Here is a 10,726-nt window from a genome sequence, read left to right as displayed (position 1 = left end):
AGTTACATGCGACGTAGTTCCTTTGGATGTTTGTCAGGTTTTACTAGGTAGTCCTTACCTATGGGATAGAGATGAAACTCTACACAGGAGGTAACAAAAGTATACCTTTACCAAAGATGGGGAAAGTTTTGTGATTCGGGCTATAGATTCTCCTCTTGAGGGAGCAAGCTTGATCACAACCACTCAGGCTAAGCAGGTTGGTGAATGCTAGCACAAAGTTCATTCTCCTTATGTTGCATTCTCTTGAAGAGGAGCCGTGTAGAGTATGTTTAGCAGCCTTGATTGCTCAACAAGAATGCGACCTAGAAAGGTTGAAGTTCAAATACAAGGATTTGTTTTCTGATGTCACAGGATTACCGCCAAAGAGGGGTGTGGAGAATGAAATCATGTTGACCGGGGAGATTTCTCTGCCTAATGTTGGTATTTATCGCACGACCATAGAGGAATCTGATGAGATCAAGAAACAAGTTCAAGAACTCCTAGAGTTAGAAATGATAGTGCCAAGTGATTCACCTTGTGGATCAGAGATATTGTTGGTACCAAAGAAAGATAGAGGCTGGCGTATGTGTATTGATTATAGAGCCTTGAACAAGATTACTATCAAGAATCATTACCTTCTACCTAGGATAGACGACATGATGGATCAGTTAGAAAAAGCTCGAGTCTTTACAAAGTTGGATTTCAAATTTGGTTACCACCAGATGAGAGTTCGAGAAGATGATACATGGAAAACTGCTTTCAAAACCAAACAAGGCTTGTTCGAATGGTTGGTGACGCCTTTTGGTTTGTGTAATGCTCCAACGACGTTTAGGCGTTTGATGAATGATTTGTTACGACCTTTTATAGAAGATTTTGTGATTGTTTATTTGGACGATATCCTTATATACAGCAGAACTTTGGAAGAGCATCTTGTTCACGTTGAGAAGGTGTTTAAAGTGTTACATGAAGGCCAACTGAAGTTGAACGTAAAGAAGTGTGAATTTGGGAAGGAGGAGTTAGTGTATCTCGTGTTCATTGTTGGTGGTGTCCAACAGAAGATTGATCCAAAGAAGGTTGAAGTAATCACTAAGTGTCCTAGACCTAGTACTGTAACTGAAATCAGGAGTTTCTTAGGAGCTTGCACCTACTTGCGTAAGTTTATCCGGTATTTTTCATATATTGTAGGACCATTACATAGTTTGACGGGAGCTAAGGCAAAGTTTGAATGGCAGCAAACCCATGAAGACGCTTTTCAGTTACTAAAACGGAAAATTTCAGAAGCACCAGTGTTGGCATTGCCTAACTTACATCGTTCTTTTGAAGTTGAGACCTACGCTTTTAACTATGCATTCGGAGGAGTGTTGTAACAAGATGGTAAACCAGTGGAGTACCATTCAGAATTGTTCTCTGGTTCTATTAAGAACTACGCACTTTATGACAAAGAATTCTATGATTTATATCAATGTATCAAATATTGGAGAGTGTACCTCTTAGGTAAAGAAGTAGTTGTACATTCAGATCACAAACCGTTGGAGTATCTACGTGCACAGAATAAACTACAACAAGCCCGACACATGAAGTGAATGTCTTACTTGATGAGTTTCAACATTCTCATTAGGTACAATAAAGGAGTAACAAACAAGCTGGAAGATATGTTATCTCGACCTCCAGTTCGAGCATTAATGGGGGCCATGAGAATTCAGCCAATTGTTCCTCAAGAATATGCAGAGTCATACGCATCCAGCAAAGACTTCAATAAGGTGTTAGAAGGTGTAAAGAGTGGTTTGAAAGGAGAGTTTGAACTTCGGGATGGAATGTTATACAAGGGTCAGTTACTTTGCATAACATAAGATGGAGATCGTTTACAATGGTTGAGATAGGCACACACATCTCGAATTGCTGGACACTTTGGGATGAATAAAACTCTTCTTAACCTCAGACGTTATGTCTTTTGGCCGAAAATGCAAGATGATGTGGCTAAGTTGGTTAGAGGGTGTAAGTTGTGTAGCACATCTAAACCTTCCAACCGAAAACATGGATTATATCTACCATTACCGATACCATCAAGGCCTTGGGAGAGTATTTCTATGGAATTTCTTGGTGGGTTACCGAAGACCAAGTCTGGTCATGACTATCTGTTCGTTGTGGTCGACCGATTCAGCAAGATGATCGCATTAATTCCATGTACAAAGACGGTAACGGGAGCCGGTGCAGCAAAGCTCTTATTTGAGCATGTGTGGAAGAATTTTGGTTTACCTACTTCAATTATTTATGATAGGGATAGTCGATTCCTTAGTCACTTTTGGGATTCTTTATGGAAGATGATGGACACTAGGTTGAAGAAGAGTACAACTTTTCATCCACAAACAGACGGGAAAACAGAAATGGTCAACAGGACTATGGTTCACATGTTAAGGGGATATAATTCTAAGCATCCTAAAACTTGGGATGAGAGTTTACCATATCTACAGTTTGCTTTCAATAGAGAAGTTCACAGTTCTTCGGGAAAATCTCCTTTCTAGACGTGCTATGGTTACTTACCACCAAGTCCTTTCGATCTAGTATTTTCTAGTGACACCTCAATGGGGGGGGAAAGAAGGAAGTGAACGACAAAAGGCACAAAAGTTCTTAGAAAAGATATCTCAGATTCATGCGACTGTTGAAGCACAACTAAAGAAGTCACAAGACAAATACAAGGAAAAGCATGACAAGCATCTCGTGCCTTGTAATTTCGGTGTTGGTGACTTGGTAAGGTTAAATGGGTAAGGAGCGATTGAAAGGAGAAGGTAAGAAGTTGAATCCATTGAGGTATGTACCATTTCGTATCCTCGATCAGATTGGTGACAATGCCTTTCGTCTAGATTTACCACCTTATCTAGGAATGTACTCGGTTATAAATGACGAATACTTGAAATTGTTTGAACCACCATTACTTGATGATGACGGCGACGACACTATGATCTTACCACGAGTATAAGACTTATGGTTTGATAGAGAGGAACCACTAAAGGAAGATTGCATATTGGAGCGAAGAGTGACTAAAACACGACAAGGAGAAAAAGAAGCTTTTCTAATTAGATGTCAAGGTCAGATTCCTAGCAAGGCCAAGTGGTTTAACAAGGAAAAAGGGGCTCTTGAGTTTCCTAACCTTCAGTTCTAACTCTCACAGGAGTTCAAGTTCTTAAAATGGGGACCCATGATACAGATGTATCCGTACTCCTTTAGGGAACATAGTTAACCTCAAGCTAAATTGAGGGAAGAATCCTATTCTAGGAAGGAATCCTTGTTTAGGCATAATTCTTAGTTAGGGAATAGTTTTGTTTTAGGCAATACTCTTAGTTTAGGAAATAGATTCCTAATAGAATTCCTTGGTCGACTGAGTACGACCACGGCTATAAATAGATGGCTTTGGCTAACAGCTAGAGACACAGATTCTAGGCACATAAACCCTAGCAAACAGTTTAAGGTTAATCCACTGTTTAGAGAAGATTGTGAGCATAACAAAGAGAGAATTGTAATCGTTTTCTTGTTCATAATCTAGAGAAGATATTTTCTTCGAATTACTACTTGTGTTCTGTGTTCTTCTAAGTTTCTTGTCTATTATTATACTGAATTCCGCCTTTATAGTAATAGCTACCAAGGTATAGAGATCATACGTATCACACGATTTGCAAAAGATTGCATTCCTTATTCTATAAATGTATTAGTTCATGAACAACCAATTTTAGAACATTATCCACATATGTATGCATACGGGTACGCGTACCTAAATGTCCGGACTAAGATTGGGTTTCGTCAGTACGCGAACTGGAACGCATACCTTCAAAATTTAGCAGAAATTCCCGGACCTGAACCTTACGCTAGTATGCGTACCGGTATGCGTACCAGGTTCCCGGAATTTCTCAATACCAAGGTTGTGAAATCGTGAATCGCAACGCGAATTGGTTTTTATTTTTATGAATCGAATCGTATGTTAAATCGTGAATCGAAGATTCATAGTCATTTTTTAATATGAATTGAGACAAAAATTACACATTTACAAATACACTGATATGCACATAGATGTTACACTTATATACCTATGTTTATACTAGATAGAACTCGTTAGTTGCTAATAGTATCGTTTTAAAGCATCTTTTCGGAAGTGCAAGTAAATCCTATCACTGGAAAGATAACCCGCTAAAAATAGCGTTTGACAAGAAATCAACCAGTTCACGGCACCAAAAACGAAGTGCGTTTGACAAGATAACCCACTTGGTGAAGTCACGTCCTGCGAATCAGGATACAAAGACTAATCTCTGTAATTCAAGCACATGAAGTCCAATAGGAGTGCTAAAAGAAATTAAAAGAAAATGGTCAACAAATGTTGTGACGTGTCTAACTCCCCGGTCTACATCATATTTCTCCTTGGGGTTAATGAGCATCCAGAGTTATCTGTGTTTAAGTAGAATATTCAATTCCCTTTACATTTTATTTTTTTGGTTTTATGCACTCTTCATGGGTACAGATTCAGAACCGTGAGTGGTGGTCGGAGATTGAGATTCACAGAGAATCAAAGATGGTATTCACTACAATAACAACTCTTTGCGATGGATTTTAACATCAACAGATTTGGAGGTTCTTCTTTTGAACTGCAACAGGGTTAATTTTGATGGAGTGAAGTTGGTTGGAATTGAAACAAGAGGAATAAGAATATAAGATACATATGGTAAATCAAACAGACGGGTGATTCTGGAGTTCTTAACAGCAACACGAATGGAAAGAAGAAGTTGGATTACAAGTTATCAATGGATTTTTTGGAACCCTAGAGTGGATGGAGGACAGGAGGAGTGAAGAAGAAGATCGACCATTTTTAAAACTTTCAGACTGAATTTTGTTGATAAAAATAGGAAAGAAACAAAACCGTGAATCGTATATTTGAAGCGAATGTACGGTTTAAAATCTAAATCGTATGCTTTTAGGGAAAATGATTCATTGATACGCTTCGAATCGTTTTAAATTTCTTTTTTTTTGATGGAATCGTACGCTTTGAATCGTAAATCGTATGATTTTAAAAACCATGCTCAATACTAACTAGTACGCATACGGGTATGCATACCATGGTTCCCGGACTTGGATTACAGATACGAAGTACACATACTATGCTTATCCAATTGTTCTAAACTCCATTTTAACCAAACATTCTTGGAAGATGGTAATAGCTGTCTCAAACAAACTATTAGCTTCAAAGAAATTTTCAAGTGATCGAATGATCAATACGAAACATTCCGAGTCTACATCAAATGACTGTCTCACACAAATCATGTAAGATGTTACTAGGCGATTTTCATATGATCGTCTTTGTCTTTCATCAAGAATATAAGATGAACTTGGTTAAAGCGAAAGCTTACCAACACATATTTCGAGAAATATGTAAGCGTTAAACTCAACTCGAAATATCAAATGCGTATAATTGAAGTCTATATAGCTATCCGACTTTTGTCTCAGGAGATAAAGTAGATAGACTTTTGAGTCATAGATGATCTCAAGTCTCCACATACCTTTTGTTGATGAAGTTCCACAAGCTCCCCTTAGTAGTTCTATGTCTTCAATCGATGAACGTCGTGAAGTCTAATGCTCAACTACACTTTCTATCACAATCCGAGACTTAGCTATAAGTAGACTAGAAATCAAGACTTATAGTTTTGGCAATTAAACTTGTCAACAATCTTGAGTTAGAAACGCTTGCGAGTTCGACCGAGCAATGATCTAACAATCTCCCTATTTTTCAATTATAGTGACAAAACTATCAATACATATGGAATATAAAATAAATAAACTTTGTAGCTCTCAATCCAAACACTTGATTTCCTTGGTTCTTCAACATTACTCGAAATCTTCGTCACTTCCAAGTACTCCAATGATTCTGAACGTATTTAACTCAGCATCATAGTTGTTGAAGATCCGTAGCTATCATAATGAGAAAACAGTTGATCTCAATCATTGTTATACAGTGTCATAGTATTATTACACATCATCAAAGTTCAATTGTATCATAACTTTGACAACAATACTATGGTGATATGTATCACTCTCCCTTAGTCAATACTTAATCTCACATGAAAATCACTCCTCCTTACATAATAATCCGTAAACCATATATATGTATTTGTACTGTGAACTACACATTAATTCTCTCCCTTTTTTGTCAATAAAATTTACAAAGGTATGGAAACTAGTGGGATCCTAATGCAATTTCCATAGATCCACTTCATGACCAAAAATGAATAACATATCGACTTTGTTTAGATGCAATCACATAGCCGAAACTAAATGCATTCATCAAGGAGTTTATAAAGATACAAGATAACTCCTACAATATTCCACAACCACACTCCCCACAAAGATTTGGAAATTAAGCACAAGTTCAATTAAGAACTCTCCCCCATTTCCCGAAATAACAACAAGAGCGACCTACTTTCACAAGAAAAGAAGGATTTCTTTGGACATTAACAAATCACATGAAACATGAATTTGTATCCAAGATACTCAATTAAATTAACCACAAGAGAACCCATGATTAATTCAATCGGAAATGCTCACATAAGAGAACTTACAGAGCCGCACAATATATACACAAAGATGTGGATCAGGGAAAGACCAATACTGCGGAATATCCAAAGATTCATTCTATTTTTCATCCATATTTGCATAGAGACATATAATAGACTTAATCTTTGTAAACAAAAGTTCATCCTATCTTCCATCAATATTTGCATAATGACATAATAGACTTAACTTTTGTTTGTCAAAAGTCCATTCAATCTTTTATTAATATTTGCATAATGACATATGAAAGACTTAATCTTTGCAGACAAAAGTTCATCTTATCTTCCATCAGTATTTGCATAATGACATAATAGGATTAACTTTTGTTTGTCAAAAGTTCATTCAATCTTTTATCAATATTTGCATAATGACATATGAAAGACTTAATCTTTGTAGACAAAAGTTCATCTTATCTTCCATCAGTATTTGCATAATGACATAATAGGTTTAACTTTTGTTTGTCAAAAGTTCATTCAATCTTTTATCAATATTTGCATAATGACATATGAAAGACTTAACTTTTAACATATATGGGACAATCATAGTTCACGGACGCAAACACAAATATCTCATAACGAGAAAAGAAAAGAAAAAATAACCAAGTATAGATTATTATAGCTTATCGCTTGGGAAACTTTAGGTAATCACGATCTCAATCTTACTGAAATTAATCTGTTGATGTCAAGCAACTAGAATATGACCCGTACCGTAACGGCCCGGGATTGATTATTTCTTCCTCAAAAAATGTCAGATTAAAGAGTGAGAGATTCCCTTTTTGCTAAAATCAAATTTAGCACACCTCTATAGTTGCTAGAACCAATATATTTAATGATTTCATTTATCAGTATACCGACCCCATTTATCAGTTTCTGATTCCAGAGTACAATATATTTGATGACTTCATCTCTCACAGTTTGCAGAATTCTCCCACAAAAAAATCTGTATATGGGCTTGCAATTCCAATCCTTCTGTCTGGCTCCACACCGGCAGTAATATTTTTTGTATGCATCAGGTAAGAAAATTCAGTTCATCATATAGCCTAATTAAATACATAAATTCATAACATTCAATACGTACGATAACAGATCCGCCTTTTATTTCAATTTCTCTCAAGGGGCATAAGTGCGCACTGGCCCTTTGTGAATCCCGTAGTTGTTTGTCGCAATGATATCTAACTGCACTCATGTACATAGCTGAGTTTGTCGAGGAGTAGTAGCAGCAATAGGTTTTAGTGACGAACGTAAATAAATAAATAAATGATATGGGTGCAAGGATTCCATTGATATGCATTCATGTACTTAACTCCATTTTATGGTAAACTATGAAGTTGGAACTTCGATTGCAAAAAACAAAAACAAAAAAAGGGTCAAAAAATTTCGGGTAGAACTCTGTAGTGAGAAAAAAGGAGTAGCTTCCCTAGTATAAAAAAATATCCGATTGGAATCAGCAACTGTTTCTTCAAGTAACGCCAATGCTTGTGGTACGGTTGTGTCTCTGTATCTGCAATACTTACCTGTAGCGCCAATGCTTTGTACCGTTATTGCAGGTGGAATGATGACACCAGTACAGTAAGGAAAGCTTGCAGTTACAACTGTAATTAAGGAACTTTATGAAAAGAAATCACCATAACATATAGAAGAACCCAGAGATGAAGAATAGAAGAAGATGATGATCAAGTACTTACGTTTTTGCAGGAAAAGAAACAAGAAGAGGTGGTTTGTGTTGAATTCTTCTTCCATGGAAAGAAGAAGGGAAATGCAAGAACTCGGGTCGTGTTGTTTGATGATTCATTGACAGCAACATTTTATTTTCTTCTTCTTCTTCAATGGAGTGATTGTTTTTGCTTTGGGTCTGTAAAACTGAATGCATGGGTTTTTGATTCGTTCATCTGGCTTTTATAAGTGAAGGGAAATCAAGAATCAAGAAAAACTGAAAATTTTGAGTTCTGGACCGACTCTATAATGACCATTGGATCATTCTACAGTCTGTTATGATCTAGAACACTGTGCTTATGACACGTTTAGCCCCTAGCTCTGACTAAGTGGAGAACCAAATTTACAGAAAATTAACAACGCAATTGGATGCTCCTCTTTAGCGGTTAACGGAACTAAGGCTAACGGAAATAGGTCTTTCGTTGCCGTCACCGTCGGATAAAATTAACCGCTACATTATCGGTAACGGATAACAGATAACGGATATAATGGAACTAAACGTAACGGCAACCGGGTAATCGGATTCGGCTAACGGTTACGGATTTCCATTGACAGGCCTAAAAAAAACCATTTGTTTTCGTAAGATAGATAAGCAGTGTTGTTGGGCTCCTCACATATATTAGTGTACTTTAGCTAGCTGGACTTTGACCCGACTAAAAGAAACAAAAACCAGAGATCTACAGAGTTCACAAATAATGCCTCAAGTGCCTAGTTAGTAATTCGACGAATAATTTTCGAGTTATTCGTGAACGTATCCGAATCGCCCGAACTCGAATCATACGGCCCAACTACTCCAACACCAAACCTGGTTCGCGCATTATATAAGGTTTTCGAATTTTTCGCGAATAATTCGGATTCACGTATAATTCGTATGCACCATTCAGACAGTTGACTCGTTATGACTCGGTGATTCAAACCGTGACTCGGCATGACAAGCCCATTTACTTCTATTCTTAAGAGTTATTAAAAAGGTGTTGGTGGTGGAAATTAAACCCATGATATCTTACTCCCTAATTAATACTATGGCCATTGAGCTATTTGTTTGTCGTTGTCTATTTTTAATGTATGTATTTATTATTAATATAACACAATAAAATTGGTTTAAATCATTCTTTTAACTCTGTACAACCTTAAAAATATAATTCTATTATTTTGATGTAAGCCGAATTTTCATTGCCCAATTCATATCTTAGAAACGAATTATACACGTACGTATACCGTACCGAACTACTGCCGAACAACGAACCATTAATCAGATTTTTGACCGAATCCGATCTATCCGAATTCGTATAATTCTCGTATGTATATCGTTCCAAACTCCCCTCCGTACCCCCGAATTGCTAACTAGGCTCCAGTGTAGTTTGACTAGCTAATGAAATCGTCACATGAAAACAAAATCTACATACTTAAAAATCGTCCATGAAAATGATATTGATCCCAACGATTTTCAATGGTTTTCAAAGCATAAGGAAGGAGAAAAAAGACCCAGTACACTAAAATTATTTGTATTCATGAATGAATCATATAATAAATAAATTGAGATCTTAAAGTTTGTGTTACAGTAGATACACGAAATCCAAAAACCCATAATAAACCTATATTAAAGGTTCACCCAATTCATCAATCATGCGCACTGTATACAATTAGAAGCTGTATAATGCTCATGATCCAATGTTTCATGACAAAATGAAAGGAAAAATAAAAACAAGTCAAAATAAATATATGTATTCCTCGAAAATAGTTTTGATTTGCCCATTAACATTGGCAGACCAAGAAAATCGTAAGAGGATTCGTTTAAAAAGGAATAATGATACAAGAATCAAGTGAAAACTCAAAAAAAAAAAAAAAAAATTACAGTTCAGAGGTTGCAGCGAAGGAGTAGCATGCTCAAACACGTGCCAGATTCCCACTGATACAAAGCCCGATATAGATATTGTTTGAGACGTGTCTAAATTTCCGATCTTCCATTTTCATCACCATTTTTAACAAAGCATCTCTAGTGTATTGGCAGAAACCAGAACAAAATGTCTATCGATCAAGTAATATTTCATAGTTGTTTCAAAAAAAGTAACATTTCATATGCTACACTTAATGGGTTCTTTATGAATTGAGTTTTTTACTTTCTCATTTGATTGTATCTAAGGAACTAATGTCTACATTGAACACTTTTATAGTTTTCAAAATTTTGCGTTTTCTTAGTCTTTTTCAAATCTTTGATCAATGGGTGTTCCATAATTTTTGTTTTGATTAATAGATTTTCAAGTATTCTTCAAAGAGTTAAAGAAGATATATTAAAGCATTAGTTAAAGAAATTCATCCAAACAAAGCGATTGTTGCTCTAACCATCAAATGTGTCAAACCAATCATCAAATATGTCACATTTGAAATTTTCATCATCCCCCATGTCATACCTGACATCAGGATCTTCCATGTTAAGCTCATCTAGT

This window comes from Papaver somniferum, chromosome 2 (assembly GCF_003573695.1).
Source record: "Papaver somniferum cultivar HN1 chromosome 2, ASM357369v1, whole genome shotgun sequence".
NCBI lineage: Eukaryota > Viridiplantae > Streptophyta > Magnoliopsida > Ranunculales > Papaveraceae > Papaver > Papaver somniferum.
Note: the sequence above shows the minus strand (reverse complement) of the source record.